This window comes from Microtus pennsylvanicus, chromosome 17, assembly GCF_037038515.1.
Source record: "Microtus pennsylvanicus isolate mMicPen1 chromosome 17, mMicPen1.hap1, whole genome shotgun sequence".
NCBI lineage: Eukaryota > Metazoa > Chordata > Mammalia > Rodentia > Cricetidae > Microtus > Microtus pennsylvanicus.
In genome coordinates, this window is record NC_134595.1 from 4372705 (window position 1) to 4387915 (window position 15211).

Here is a 15211-nt window from a genome sequence, read left to right on the forward strand (position 1 = left end):
GCAGCATTCTCCGGTGTGTAGGACATCACCCTGACTGGCGGTCATGTTCCTCTTTTCCTGGGGGTGCGGTGTGGGTTCACAGTGAGGAGATATGCAGGGGAATGGTGCGTGAATATGAGCATGCCGATGACTCCAGCAGGCTCAGGGTCTCTGTGTGGATGGGGATGGCCCCAGCAAAGAGTTGAGTGAGTGGAAAAGGCAGGACTTAAAAAAAAAGTGTCACTATGCTGTATCTAGGAAAGTGGTTTTGGATTTGTTGAGATCTTTGGTTGAATTTTCTGGGACTCAGGGTTGTTCAAGATGAAAGTCTAGAAAATGCAGATTTACAGAAACATATGCACACAGTAATTTGCTCATTAAAGGCAGTTCATGCTGTACTCTTGAAAGAAGAAAAGAGCCATGCTAAAATAGTTTGCGTTAGGTTAAATAAAGAACCCGACTTTCATGCTGACTGACAGAGTTAATTCATCCTTCAGCTAGTCAGCACATCGAGCATCTAGTTTGTGGAGATGCTGTGCTGAGCAGCATAGGGAATTCAAGTCAGAGGGGTTTTCCCTTTCCAAGAGCCCACAGTTAAACGAAAAAGAAAAGAATCCAAGACAGAGAAATGAAATTAATATGTACACAGATGACGTGAAAACATATGGCTCGGGGAAGGACGCACCAGTTGGTTGTCCAATACCACATAGTCAGCCCAGAGAGCGTGATTGCAAGTAACATCGTACAGATCGAGCAGGTTGTATGGTTATCCAATACCACATGGTCAGCCCAGAGAGCGTGATTACAAGTAACATCGTACAGATCGAGCAGGTTGTATGGTTGTCCAATACCACATGGTCAGTCCAGAGAGCGTGATTGCAAGTAACATCGTACAGATCGAGCAGGTTGTATGGTTGTCCAATACCACATGGTCAGCCCAGAGAGCGTGATTACAAGTGACATCGTACAGATCGAGCAGGTTGTATGGTTGTCCAATACCACATGGTCAGTCCAGAGAGCGTGATTGCAAGTAACATCGTACAGATCGAGCAGGTTGTATGGTTATCCAATACCACATGGTCAGCCCGGAGAGCGTGATTGCAAGTAACATCGTACAGATCGAGCAGGTTGTATTTAGGAACACACACGCACATATAACAGCAGTTAAAGAAAAAGAGGTCATAAATTTGAAAGAGAGCAAGGGAGTGGGTATATATGAGAGGTTTGGAGGAAGAAAAGTGGGAAGCAATGTAATCATAATCTCAAGAAGTAAAAAAAAAACTCAAGAAGTGTGTGTGTGTATACACTATATATATGTGTGTGTATATATATATATCTCGATTAAACTCGTGATGGAGCTTGACTGACACCTCGGTGCTGGGAGCAGGGCCTCGGTGAGTGGAGCTGACTGACTCCTAGAGGGTGCTGCTTAGAGCAGGGATCCCTGCTACTGGTGAGGGGAGGCTGGGGAGAAAAGTCTACCAACCCGAGGAAGCTTGCTTTCTCCATTAACTGAAGGCAGTCCCCTGGAGGACCCCGGGGGTTTCTGCACTCTCAGATACCCCTGTCAGTTACCTAATGGAGATCACCAACTGTCCAGGCAGTTGTTGGCTGCAGGCTGCTTCTGGGGAAGTCGCTCTTCACTTCTTCCTCCCAGGTAGGGCAAAGGCTCTTAGGCCATTGCTGTGAACTGTGTGGTGAGTGGTGGGGACTCTAGTCATGGCGCACTAGGCTCCTCCCCCAAACAGCTGAGGATTTCAAAGGGTACCTTCCTTCCACACACTAACTTCTGGGGTTGCGGGTGGAGTGCTAAGGCTGGTGAGCCCCTTCCTTAGATGTGAAGCCACTAAACAGTGGACCTTCTGGGCCGTTCTTCATTCTAAAGGGGGCTTTCGGGTTTGTTCTGATTAATGTAGATTTTAATTCTGAAGATTCTGAGGCTTGTACTTTGTTTTGGTTTAGAAGAAGGAGCATGTAAAGAAGAAACAGGCTTCCTACCTCGTTTTGCTTCTGTGAATGAATAGGACCCGATACGATTGGCCGTGGACTAGGGATGGTAGCGAAGAGACTGACTGGTTCCCAGCCCCAGGCTGTAGTGTTGTCCAGGTCTTGAATTCTGGACTTACTGACTCCTGCTCTAAGAGGGGCGCTTTGTGTCGGTGCCCTTTCCTCTCCTTCCTCTCTGCGCCTTAGTTTCACTTCTGACTTCCTCTCTCACCTTTGAGAGAGAGAGCTCAGGAAGTTTGGAATCTAGACTTTCTACCTGAGCCCTGCGGCTGAGGTCACCAGCGGACACACTCTCAGGGCTTCCGTCTGTAGAAGTTAGAGTAGCTGGTGTTCACAGTGTACGGAATCCGTGTCAGGATGCTGTGCCTTTAGATGTTGCTACTTAGGGCAAATGCTTTCTTTCCTAAGATCAAGGGATCGGCAGAAGGAGACTTCTGCGTTATACTAACAAGGGTTAGACTATCCCCTAGGCCCTTTACCCGCACTGCATTTAAACGCCTTTCACACCCTTTATAGTTGATATGTTCATCTCTTCTGCTGTTGGGCAGTCTGAGACCTAGTGAGTCCCTGCAGTTTGGAATTACAGCCTGACGTCTGACGGAGGCTCTTCTGCGACTGTTCCGTGATTCCAGCGCTGAGCTGTTAATCTCCTAGTGAGCCGGGCATGGCTCTCATGATTTCAGATGTCCATGTTGACTGAGGAGAAAAGAACAAAACAATCTTGATTTTAACAATATAAAGTACATGCACAAGGCTCCAGCTGCTTTTAAAACAGCCCCATGCATTGAGCTTGGCCATCTGTCAGAAACTGACTTCTGTCTCTCGCCTATAAATTAAAATGCAAAAGCAATGCAGAATCTTCGTGAACTTCAGTGCCTCACCACGTAGGTTGGAACAAGGTCTTTTAGAAGGTAATCAGTCAAAACACAGTCTTTTGGGGAGCTCCAAATTCAGTGTGACAGGTTTCCTCATAAGAACAAGAAATCTGAAAGGCCATGAATGTACACAAAGGTCAGGAGACGGTGACTAGGCAGGCAGAGGCCTGCAGAGTTTCATCAACCCTGCCAACATCTTGTTTTTAGGTTCCCAAAACTGGGGAAATAAGTTCTTTGGTTTGTTTGTGTAAGCTACCGTCCTGGCACGTCACCTGTGGTTCCTCAGTCTACAGACCGATCCTGATTCAGTTCAGCCCAGGATACAGCGGCAGTGCTGTTGGTAGCAAGGGAATCTGCCTTGTACCTCTGCTTAGCTGACTGCATATCCACACACTGGCGTGAGACTGGGCTCTTTTGCAGTTACATATTTTAGGAAAACTTGAATTATTTTGGTAAATTCAGAAAAAAGAGTTTCTGTAATAGTAGGGAATCTTAAAAAGCAGTTTCCAGGGAAATAAATCCTGACTGGACGCTGCTACTTGTAATATGATGCAGATTAATTGTATGCTCACTGCCTGGAATCGCTATGGAAAGCTTTCTCCTGGCAGGGGGAAGGGATTGCTAAGGGGTTTCGCCTCTTTAGACCTTTTCTCCTGTTTAGTTTTGAACATTTTGATTCCAGGAGTCCAGGTAGCTCTGATGTTTGCCATATTTTCTCTGACCAGATAAGAACTTAGCAGGTCTTGGGGATGGAGAGATGGCTCAGCGGTTAAGAGCATTGGCTGTTCTTCCAGAGGACCTGGGTTCAATTCCCAGCACCCACATGGCAGCTTACAATTGCCTCTAAATCTACCTCCAGGGATCTGACTCCCTTGCACGGCGTACATGCAGACAAAATACCAATGCACATAAAGTAAAAATAAGTAAATCAAATAAGTAAATCAATAAAATAAAATAAGTAAAATAATAACCATTTTTTTAAAAAAAGAACTTAGCAGGTCTCACCCTGGACATTTCTGTCTGGAGAGCTAAGCCGGTGTTGGATGGTTTCAATATTATGTGCTTCTGATGAGCCATCGTTGTGTTGTTGGATCAGGTCCAGTCACTGTGAAAAAAACCTTTAAATTAAGAAAAGCACTCCCCAAATTATAGCAGGCTCCTGTTTTAGGTATTTACAGTGTTTATCCCATCTATTTAAAAATGGCCTGAGAGGGCGGTGGTGGCGCACGCCTTTAATCCCAGCACTCGGGAGGCAGAGGCAGGCGGACCTCTGTGAGTTCGAGACCAGCCTGGTCTACAGAGCTAGTTCCAGGACAGGCTCCAAAGCCACAGAGAAACCCTGTCTCAAAAAACCAACCAAACAAACAAACAAAAAAAATGGCCTGAGAGTAGCTTTCACAATTAAACACAATGACAGCAGCGACATGTCTTTATTCCCTGCACTCAGCAGAGGCCATACGAAGCAGATCTCTGTGAGTTTGGGGTCAGCCTGATCTATATAGAGAGATACATGCCAGCCAGAGTTACATGACAGAGAGACCCTGTCTCCAAAAAACAACAATCCAAATATAAATATTTCTCTCCCTACCCTCTCTTCTTGGGATTCCCAGGCTTAAACCAGGGCTTTGTGCATGTAAGTCAGGTGCTGTTCCTCTGGTCTGTGTATTGACTCTTGATTTCCACAGCAGAGTAGACAGACAGATTAGCTAATGCTTGCCTTCTACTTAAAGTAAGAAGCCGTTTGGTCCCAGTTCTTGCTGCCTGTTGATAACATTTGTCAGGGATGAATGATCAAGGCCAGGAAGACCAGAATTGCCACAGGAGCTCGCTTTAGAGTGGCCTTGAACAAGAACCCGGTGGCTACCGCAGAGAAGAAACATGACAGCCAAGAATTCATATCAGAATCAAAAGATCTAATTGCCAGTGTAATCTCTGGGCACTTGTTATTCAATACAGGATATAAAATACAAACCCAGGGAACCAGGAAGCTATTTCTTGATTGCTGGATAAAAAGAGACCCCATGCAGGCAACCAGCTTGGTGTGAAATACGGCCAAATAAATCAGGACTTTATCCTTCCTTCAGAGCACATACTGGTTTCATACAGAAAGATTCTAGCAGAAGTTAGTCATGACAAAACAGTGAAGAGCCCAGAGGGTCTGGGCGAGTAGCCATTGGGGATGAGCTAATTGCAGAAGGGACTGGAGCTAGATCTTAATTTTCTGGCAATTAGTTGAGAAAAGCAATATCTTGGGCTGTATGATTTTCACTGTCTGATCAGAGTAGTTTGTCTGTCTGTTTACAGATAAAAATATTTTTCTGCCAAGGAGATATTTCCCTTTGGTCTGGCACAGTGAGACATTTTTTAGCATTATGGTTAATAGGGATAACCATCATTTTGCAAAGGAACACCAATAATACTTAAATGGGCTTCTCATTTTGACCTTCTGTATGAACCAAGTACCCAATGCTCTTTCTAACCTCATTGAAATGTCCAATAAATTTGCACTGATGGAAGGAAGCCTTTCATAAACCATTCCAAGTACTTATATTTCATGATGTTTCTGGTGTGTCTGCTAAGAGCCAGACGGTGTTAAGATTGCAAGAGAGGGCTCTTCTCCCCGTGATGCTTACGGGGTGGTGGAGGGAAAAGGTAAGTCCCCAGAAACTTAATGAAAGTTTTCCAAGTGCTCTAGTAAAGAATGCAGGATGCTTTTACTGACATAGGAAGGACATGAGTTACATTAAATATGGAGTGGATTCATGGAAATCAATGTTTCAAATTACACCTGAAGCTTATTTTTAGGAGTTGTCCAGGTAGAGATTTGAAAGTGGAGACCTGGAGGTTTGGAGTAAGAGAAAATGGAGGTCAAGGAGATCAGCAAACGTACAGAGACTGCTAATGGGAGCTGTTAGCAGAAACCTGGGACTTTCTGATATCAAAGCCTCGAAGAGTTGAGACATCACCTAAGTTCACGTATAAAGCTATTTCAAAATACTGCAACATACTGCAGAACAATGGAAATATATTCCTATGGTTCTGGAGTTGGAGAAGTCCTAGTCCAAGGGCAAGATTTGATTCTGGTGAAGGACACCTGCTTCGGGATGTCGCTGCAGCCACTCAGGGTAGGAGGACAAAGTGTGTCCTCACAACTTGGGAAGAGAGGGAGGTTGAGGCAGTTCTCTGAAGCCTGGCTTGTAAGAGCACTAATCCCTCATGGCCTTGTCATTGTCCCAGTGCCCACCTCTTCACAACATCACCTGAAGGCTAACGTCCAGTTTGAGGACGCATGCCAGATACGTTTGAAAAGCCCTATAAATGAACTGTAGAGAAATGAAACAATATGAAACTTGTCTTTTCATGTCGGCTTGTTTTTATAATCCCTATTTCATGAATAAATCTGCCCCAAACAATGATTTATTAAACTTTCCTCTTGATTCTGTATGGATTTATATAAAGTCACAGCTTGATAATCAGAAAAAATGGCTCATTAAGAACCTTGGTGGTTGTTTGATGCCACTGAAGTTTGCGTTACTTTCAGAACTATTTTTTTTCGGTGATTCACAGACCATATTCACCACAGAAAGTCATTTCTCTGCTCTTTTCCAATTAATTATAAATTAGAAGCGCCAATATTAGAATCCTAACAACAGCCTGTTGTGATGTGTTTATTAAAATGTACTTTTCGGAGATGTCACTCCTAATTCCTCTTCCCTGCTGACATTCTTGTGCTTCAGCATTCAAATTGTTTTAAAAGAAAACAACTCATAAAGGCTTAATGTTTTTTCAGCAAAAAACTTTCAAGTTTAATTTAATTAAAATTATATTTACCTTTTTGGAAAGAAGTGCCTTTCAAATAAGAGGCTAAAAATTCCTGACACACCCTGCACTACACATTTCCTTTCTTTCTTCCTTTCTTCCTTCCTTCCTTCCTTCCTTCCTTCCTTCCTTCCTTCCTTTCTTTCTTTCTTTCTTTCTTTCTTTCTGTCTGTCTTCTTACCAAGCTTGTCCTCTTCTTTCTCCTCCTCCACCTTCTTTTGGTTTTTAGAGACAGGGTTTGCTGTGTAACCTCAGCTGTTCTTAGCTGTTCTGGAACTTGCTCTGTAGGCCAGGCTGGCCTCAGACTTACAGAGATCCGCCTGCCTCTGCCTTCCAAGGAACTGCCACCTGACTTGTGACTAGAGGATTCCAGAAAAACAAACTATATCTCTTACAATTCCTTGAGAGTTCTGTTTTTTTAATCCCTCCAAGTTTTATTGAGATGTAATTAACAAAGCTATTCTTTAAAAAAAAATACATACAGTGTGTTGTTTTGATATGTGAGGTCGCCACGGTACTCAAGCTAGCAGACGTAAGAATTGCTCCATCATGATTATCTTTTCCTGTTCCTTCTTTCCTCCTTCTCCTCTTTCTTCTCCCATCTCCTCCTCCTCCCTCCTCCTCCTCTTCTTTTCTTCTTGCACTCATTTTTTTTAGATGTGAAAATGTACAAAAATCTCCCTCTCACAAACCCGAGCACACAGCACAGCACCACCATGCTGTTAATCATATTCCTAGAAACTCTTCATCTTGATTAGCTGACCTTCCTTCCTCTCTTCTTCCCCTTTCAGCGAGGAGGGATTTTGCAGAGATCTAACAGTATCAGGGGCTCCTGCCTATTGATGCCGTTTTCCCACCATGCTGACCCAACTTGTATTAAGAACATGCTCCAGTCTTTAAAGATATTCAGACAGTGGTACAATGGTTTAGGAGGTCTTTGGTTGTTCTTCCTACGCACCTCCCTTCTGCCCATTTTCTACAGTGTTTGCCTATAGGACAAGAATGATACTAAGTTCTAAGGAGCCCACAGTTTAGGATCAGGGAAAGGAGGGGCCTGTTACTGAAGTTTTAGGGTGAGTAACTCAAGGATGACTAGGTTGCTCGGTGCTTTTGGATATGAAGCAGGGAAGCAATTCTTTCTGAGCACCCATGCGTTTTTGCCAGATGAGTCACAAACCTGCAGTGTTTACTAGCTGCAGGAGCGACGAGCTGTTACTCTGTTTCACATCCTTTTTTTGACGGATGTCTCTCCCAGACGCATCTTCGGCGGTGTTTTATGCGCTGCAGAAAGAAGTCCTGATACTTCAGTGGGAATTAGAAAACACCCAAGCCTCATCAGCTTTGTTCCTGTGACGTCATTAGTGCTGTCTAATGCGGATGTTGAGAGACAACAGCACTCTCCGGAGTTAATAACCTCTCCACTCTTCTGGCTTAGCACTCCTGGATTCTCTGTGTGCTTTTGAGTTAGCTAACCGTGTAATAAGAGCAAACTACAAGAAATGATTAGATATTCCTTGTAATAAAGCCAGTTTGAGGCAAGGTTTGCAGCTCTGTGGATTCAAGGCAAGAAACTGTTTTATACCCAGCACCGTAAACAAAATACTTGCTTGGCACTTCCCCTGTTTTGAATGTATGCCCCTCCCACACGTCCTCAAGTAGAAGATGGCGTATCCATACTATGGAAGAAAACATGAGTCTAGCTTGTCTTTTGAGAGTTGCATTTTAATCATAGCATATTCCCTACCTGGTGGTTCTCTAAATTTAAACTGGTCTATATAGTTTCCTTTTTAGTGGCCTTGTTTCTGAGTGAAGGAAGGCTGTCACATGAGCTGTTAGAGCTTGTTGGAGTTGGCCCAGTGTGTCACTTTGAAATCTCTGCTTCGAAGGTGGAGGGGTTTACAAAGGCTCCCAGGATGAGGCAAAGACCCTTCATTAAGATCCATAAATGAGAATATTATGGTTCCCATTTGTGCACTTCCTGTCTCTAAGGATAACTTGCATTTGGGGGGGGGAATTGAACTCTTAAAAGCCTCACAGATTTATTCCCCATGTGTGGTAGTCCCTTCTTGTCCCTGCTGAGGATACCCTGGGCCTGACAGGATTGATTCTTAGACCAGGCAGGCAGGTCCTTGTTTCCTGAACATATATATCTCATTCCCTTTTCTTGTACTAAAAGGCCACCCACTCCCGGACACTAGTGTACTTTAACCACTTACCAGTACCTTTTGGAAAATGGTCTCTGAGATTGCTATTGTCCCCAAGAAAATAGCCAAAATTTTGTTCATATGTTCAGCCAGGGTACAAAGAGTACAGGGCCTTTTCCAAGAAGAAGAGAAAGTTTCAGAAAGAATTTTTCTAATACAGGAGAAGCGCACATCTCTAGTCTAAGTTCCTATTTATAGTCCTTCCCTGCTGTGCTCAGTGGGCTCGAGCAGCAGGCACTTTTGTCGGGCACAAAAGGGCATTTTGAAGTCCTTAAGAACTTTCCGAAAGGTGAAAGCCATCTCAAGTTGTCTCCTCCAGTGTGCTTTCCCAGTGTTCTACTGATGAGATAGACTCGGTGCGGTCCATCCTAGAGGACTATTCAGAGGCATGCAGTGAGGCACAGCTGAAAGTAATGTACACGGAACCAGCCGCACTACCCTGAAGAAGGAATATTAATGTTCTGTTTAAGATTAAGGCACGGCAGCTGAAATGCTGCTTTAACTTCTTCTGCAGATAGAATATTAGGCTTGCTGCTAAAAATTAATCTGCACCTGATCTGATCGTATTGGAAAGAAAGTGATCAAAGCATAGTGTCTTTTCCTTTGTCTTAAATGACGGAGCTGTATAGAAGCCATTAGTGTGAAGTCCTGTACTTTTTGATATTTAGTATTTGCTAATTCTCTTTAGCATGTCTAACATGCAGCTAATTCAAAACAAGTTACCCCTTGGTGACTTTCAAACTTCACCTGGGAAGCTGGGAAACCTAACAGATCACTGCAGTGATTTCCTCCCATGTTAACTGCCAGCCAACAGAAACTTCTCTCCGTTTAGGTACTAAAAAGAATTTTCTAGGCTGGTGAGATGGCTCAGCATGGAAAGGCACTTGCCGTGCAAGCCTGGTGACCTGGTTTCCATCTCTAGAAGCGACGTTAAGGTAGAAGGAGAAAAGCAGCTCCATAAAGCAGTCCTGTGACCTTCGTATGCTTGTCATGACAAGCACTGCCCCTTTACCCCTAAATAGTTATGTCTTCCGCTTTTTCTGTGATTCTGACATACTGTTTATTGAATCTTTAGTGTATGACACTAATATTGGAGGTTAGAAAAAAATCAGTTTTTCTCATTGACTTTGAAGAACAAGGAAACCTAACACTTACTAGAAGGATGTTTGAGATAATAGCTTATGTCAGTCTGGATTTCCAATGAACACCAGGTTCAGAAGGCTGCAGTCAATGTTAGCATTCATAGCATGCAATGTCGTTGGTTGGAGCAAGACCCGAGTATTTTGTTTTTCTTTAATATTTTTTTCTTATCTATTTCCTTCTACCTTCCTTCTTTTTCCTATCTTATTTGTGAATGTGTTTTATACAATCTTTTATTTGTGTATGCTCTTCTAAAATGTAAATTATAGTTTCATAGGTCTTCCCATAAAGGATGTTCTCTGTAGATATCTGTTCGACCCAGTATTTGAAGATCAGTGTCTGTAACTGTGTCTACTTGCAGCAGTGGATCTGGTGGAGTGAATCTGATATCCAGTCATTCACCCACGGAGAGGAATCTAGATTCCCTTTGGCTCTGTGCATCCATAAGCCTTATTCTAATGTGTTTGTGTGAGTCAGTGTAAACAGCCCACAGTTCTGTGTGAGAGCCTCTCTAATGTATCCCCAGCCTTGCTGTAGTATTGTGGGTCTGTCCTCCAGACAGCCTGCTCTTGTCTGTCCCTGAGCAGAGCACCGTGCTCCACAGAGCATTGAAATCCCTACTCTTGTTGAGAACTCCATTGACTATTTTTAGTGGGCAGTACTTTCAGGAACGGAAGATTAAGCCTTCTGAGAAACACCATCTTTAGTATAAATTAGTTCTCACAGGACTGTGTTAATTTGTTTAGGCCACTGTGGTCCTCATGGGAATGGAGTTGTACTCTTTCAGCAACTATGTTGTCCAGTGTTACCATCATGTTAGTTTGAATATTTATTCAGTGTTAAGCACTGGATTTGTGTGTATTCAAAGCCATGTGTCACACCACCAGTCAAGAGGGCCCTTGTGTACAACAAAGGTCATAAGATTGAAGGAGCGACGTTTACAGCTGACAGTTGGGAAAGTGTGTGGAAATCAGGTGAGTGGAAAAGGAGGAAAGAAAGGATCGGCCACCGCATGTGAGGCGGAGCCGCGACGGAGCCTGTGATGTCTAAGCTGACCGTGAGCTGTACCGGAAAGTATGCTTTCGATTGGTAGCAAAGTATTGTGCTCTATTTCCTGATTCTGTCATTTGGATAAACTATGGGACCAGTCTGAGTCTCAGTTCATTGAACTGTTAGCTGAGATTGGGGGGCTGGCTGGGGAGCATTGTGTGACAGGGACCGTGCTTATACTAAGCACTCAACGGCTCTGTTCCTTTGTCAAAGTACACTGTTAAGCCCTGGTTGGGCCTCAGAGTCATTCTGCAGTTATCTTCCACAGGCTGGGCCTAGTCTTGGCTTTTTGTTGTAAAAAAGGCAGCCACTTCTTTTTGTTTAGATTTGTTATTCATAGAAGTACTTAATTGACTATATTGTCATAGTCTATTTAAAAAAAATCTTCTTAAAATTTCTAGCTTCAGAGGCAGGCAGATCTCCGTGAGTTTAAGGAGATCTGCCTGGTCTACAAGAGCTAGTTCCAGGACAGGCTCCAAAGCCACAGAGGAACATTGTTTCGAAAAACCAAAACCAATCAACCAACCAAACAAACAAAAAATTACCACTTTCACTTATACAATTGTGTAGGCATGACTATGTAAATTTTGACCTGTATTTTCCCCACCACCTAAAACACATAAAGAACCGCTTTTAAGCACCTGTTGTGAAGCCTCATTCACACGGGATTGCCGTGGAATGAGTTCTCTACATTACACAGTGTTTCCGAATAACAATATCTAGCCCTTAATATGTTAAACTTTGAATTTTTTAAAAAATTTATGTATTTTATTATTTCATGTGCCTGAGAGTTTTCTTTGCTCATTTGTCTTTATACCACATGCGTGCCCATGGAGGTCAGAAAAGGGCATCAGATCCCTTGGGATTGGAGTTACAGGTGGTTGTGAGCTGCTACATGGTACTGGGAGTCAAACTTGTGTCTTCTGTAACAGCAGCAAGTGCTTTTAATGCAGAGACACCTTTCCAGCCCCCAAATGTTAGAAAAGTCATTATTGATAAGAAAGAATTCTTCGAAATCTGTCAGTTAGCTTCTGTGCCTTGGATGGACTGGCGCAGCCACGATGTCCCCTTGTGAGGCTGCGGCCGCTGCTGCCCCTGTCTGACCAGCCATGCAGTGAGCTCGTGGCTCCTGTTTCGCTGTCAGCTGCCACGCCTGGCAGTTTGTGTGCCATTTCAGCCAGGTTCTTAATAATCTGTCTTCTGCTTGACGTGTTTTACAATAAGAACTAACTAAAATTGTTCACATTTTATGTAAGTCAGGAGTTAGCAGCGTTAAAGACTTGATGTCTCTGGTTCGGATGGTAAGCAAGCTCTCTCCCTTTAGAAGCTGGGAAAATGGTTAGCAGACAAGATCTCTTCCAGATGACCGTGGTTCAGCTCCTAGCAACGAACATGGTGGTTCACAATGGGCTGTAACTTCAGTTCCAAGGAATATGACACTCCTGGGGGCACCAGACACACATGTGTGTCACCGCACCCCCCCCCATATAGGCAGGACACTCACGCTCATAAAATAAAAATAAATAAATCTTTATAAAAAGGGAGATGCTGCACCATTAACGGAGTCTTTGAAGCTTGATTCTTTATGTGTTGTGTTGTGGATGCTGGTATTTTTCCAGGATGCTTCAGAGTAAGAGGAATCTAAGGCTGCCTACATAAAGGGGTTTCTTTTATCCTAAAAATGTGGCTATTGACTTGACAAGCAACTTGTAGCATCACGGAACTTGTACCAATTCCATCACTTACAGATTGTTCTGGCTTAAATTAGGAAGCGACTCTGCGAAGGCTCCTTTACCGAAGGCTTGGTTCCCAGGCAAGGCCATTGTGGGTGGCAGGTAGATCACAAGGGCACCAAATTGCCAAACAGTGCAGGGAAAGGACTGGCTGGAGGAAGTTGTCTTTGAAGAGTTCTTCCTCTCTCCTCTTCTTTCCCCTCACCTCCTCTCCCTTCTCCTCTCCTTTCCTCTCTCTTTTTCCCTTCATCTATCTCCTGCACTCCCCTCCCTCCTCTCCTTCTTCCTTTCCCTTCCCCTCATCTTTCCTTCCTCCCCTACACTCCCCTCCCTCCCCTTCCTCCCCTTCTCCCCTTCCTCCTTTCTCTTCCCCCCTCCCCTTCCTTATTTACTTCTATGTACTTCTCTTCTTCCCCCTCCTTTCTTCTTTCCCCCTTCTTCTGCTTTTTGCCTCTCTCTTTCTTTTTTGCATTTCTCATTCTCTCTCTTGTCTCTGCTTCATTTTCTCCCCCTCTCTGCCCTTCCACCTTTAGTTCCCCCCTCTGCATCCCCAGTCCTCCTCTTTCCATCCTGGTTGCCATGACGCACACCGTTTACCTCTCACACCCTGCTGCCACCATTTCTGCTTTACCATAGACCCACAGCGGTTGAGCCAGCCTTCTGTGGACTAAAATTCTTGAGTCAGAATGTGTATCTTTCTTTCTTTAAGCCGTTGATCTCAGGCATTTCATCAAAGGGACAGAAAAGTTAACTAACACACTCTGAAATGTAGTAATGGACAGTCTCTTTCAGTGTCATCTCCCTAAAATATGCTGAGGCCTGGAATCGAGGACTCTGGAGTTCCAGCTTACAGGAGCTCTCACCTCCTCTTGTTATGTGGAGAGTGTCTCTAGCATGGCCCTTCTGTATGTTAGTTACCAATTATTCACATAGAATTAATAAGCTGTGTAGTGTATGTCTAAATATGTCAGAATATTTAGATATAGAGATTAAATAGAAAGAAGACTAGGTGGTGTAAGAACTCTGAAGAGGAATCTGAGACTGAGAATTTAAGATGGGAAGGTTGAAATTCCCATAAAGTCTCCTTTCCTGAGTGGTAGAGGTAGGTGGCTTGCAGTACAAGAGGGGACTGTCAGGAGCTGGGGAGATGACTCGGGGAGTAAAGTGACTGTCATACAAGTTTGAGGACCTGAGTTCGATACCCGCGTTACGTGCTATCCATTTGTACACATCTGTGATCTTAGTGTTTCCGAGTGGAGGACGATGGAGACGGGTGGATAACCAGAGTCTGGCCAGCCAGTCCAGCAAGCTGGGAAATGCTGAGCTAAGGAAGAGGCCCTGTCTCCAAAGATAAAGCAGGAAGCAATAGAAGATACCCGATCCTGATACCTGACCACAGACACTCACACAAGCTCACATGTACAAACATGAACACACACACACACTCATACACAGAGAAGATACCCGATCCTGATACCTGACCACATAAACCCACACAAGCTCACCTGTACAAACATGAACACACACATACACACTCATACACAGAGAAGAAAGAAGGGACTATCAGAATTACTGATTAATGACTGCAAACTAGAGTTTGCAACAATAAGACTTTAATCTGATTTATATCTCTTGGATTAGCAGCAAAGGATGTAAATCTCAACTCAGGTAGACTGCCGTGCTGGAACTTGGAATTCTGATAAAAATAACAGCAGTGATGTGACCTACTGAGCATGTCCAGTGCTCTCTGCAGTGGCCAAGTGCTTTGTATGATGTAAGTCTTTGGTCCTCACAGTATGCAAAGATGAGTTACTATTATTAGTCCTGTTTACAAACAATGGGTCCGAGGCATGGAGGAACTGAGGCCTCACAGTGAAGCTTATGTGTCTAGCAGCCTTGAAATTTAATTACCTCGGAGCTCCAGTGCTCTCTCGGCTCTCCGAAAAGGCAGTTCCGTCTAGCTTCGAGTACACAGGATAGCAGCATGCCTGGGGCGAAGGGAAGCATTGATGGAAGGCTGAAAGGTCCAGCTTTCCTTTATAAAATGCTTCTTAGAGTAGGAAGAGTCATGTTTAGAGCGGAAAGTGTAGCTTGTCTGTGTGACCCCAGCAATCAGGAGGCAGAGGCACGAATTCACATTCCAGGTCTGCCTAGACTACACAGTGAGACCCTGTTCTACCCCACCTCAAACAAAAGAAGACTCCATACAAGATGGAGTGATTTCTCTGCTCTTAAATTCCTATATGCCTTTCACACCACTGGGCTCAATGAAATTTCTTACCAAAACTCTGGACAAAGCCTTTGTTTTCTCTCCTCACTGACATCTCTCTTACCAAGAGGCAGGCTTCTTCAACAGAGGCACCCTTTGTCACAAGGGAAAGTTCTGCAGAGTAACTCATTAGCC

At 44.0% G+C, this 15211-nt stretch overlaps 1 protein-coding gene across 3 annotated transcripts in view; it reads left to right on the forward strand.

Moving 5' to 3' along the window:
* Nucleotides 1-15211, forward strand: part of Adam23 (ADAM metallopeptidase domain 23) — a 161999-nt gene that overhangs the window by 39826 nt on the left and 106962 nt on the right. The gene's annotated exons all lie outside the window — the stretch shown is intronic.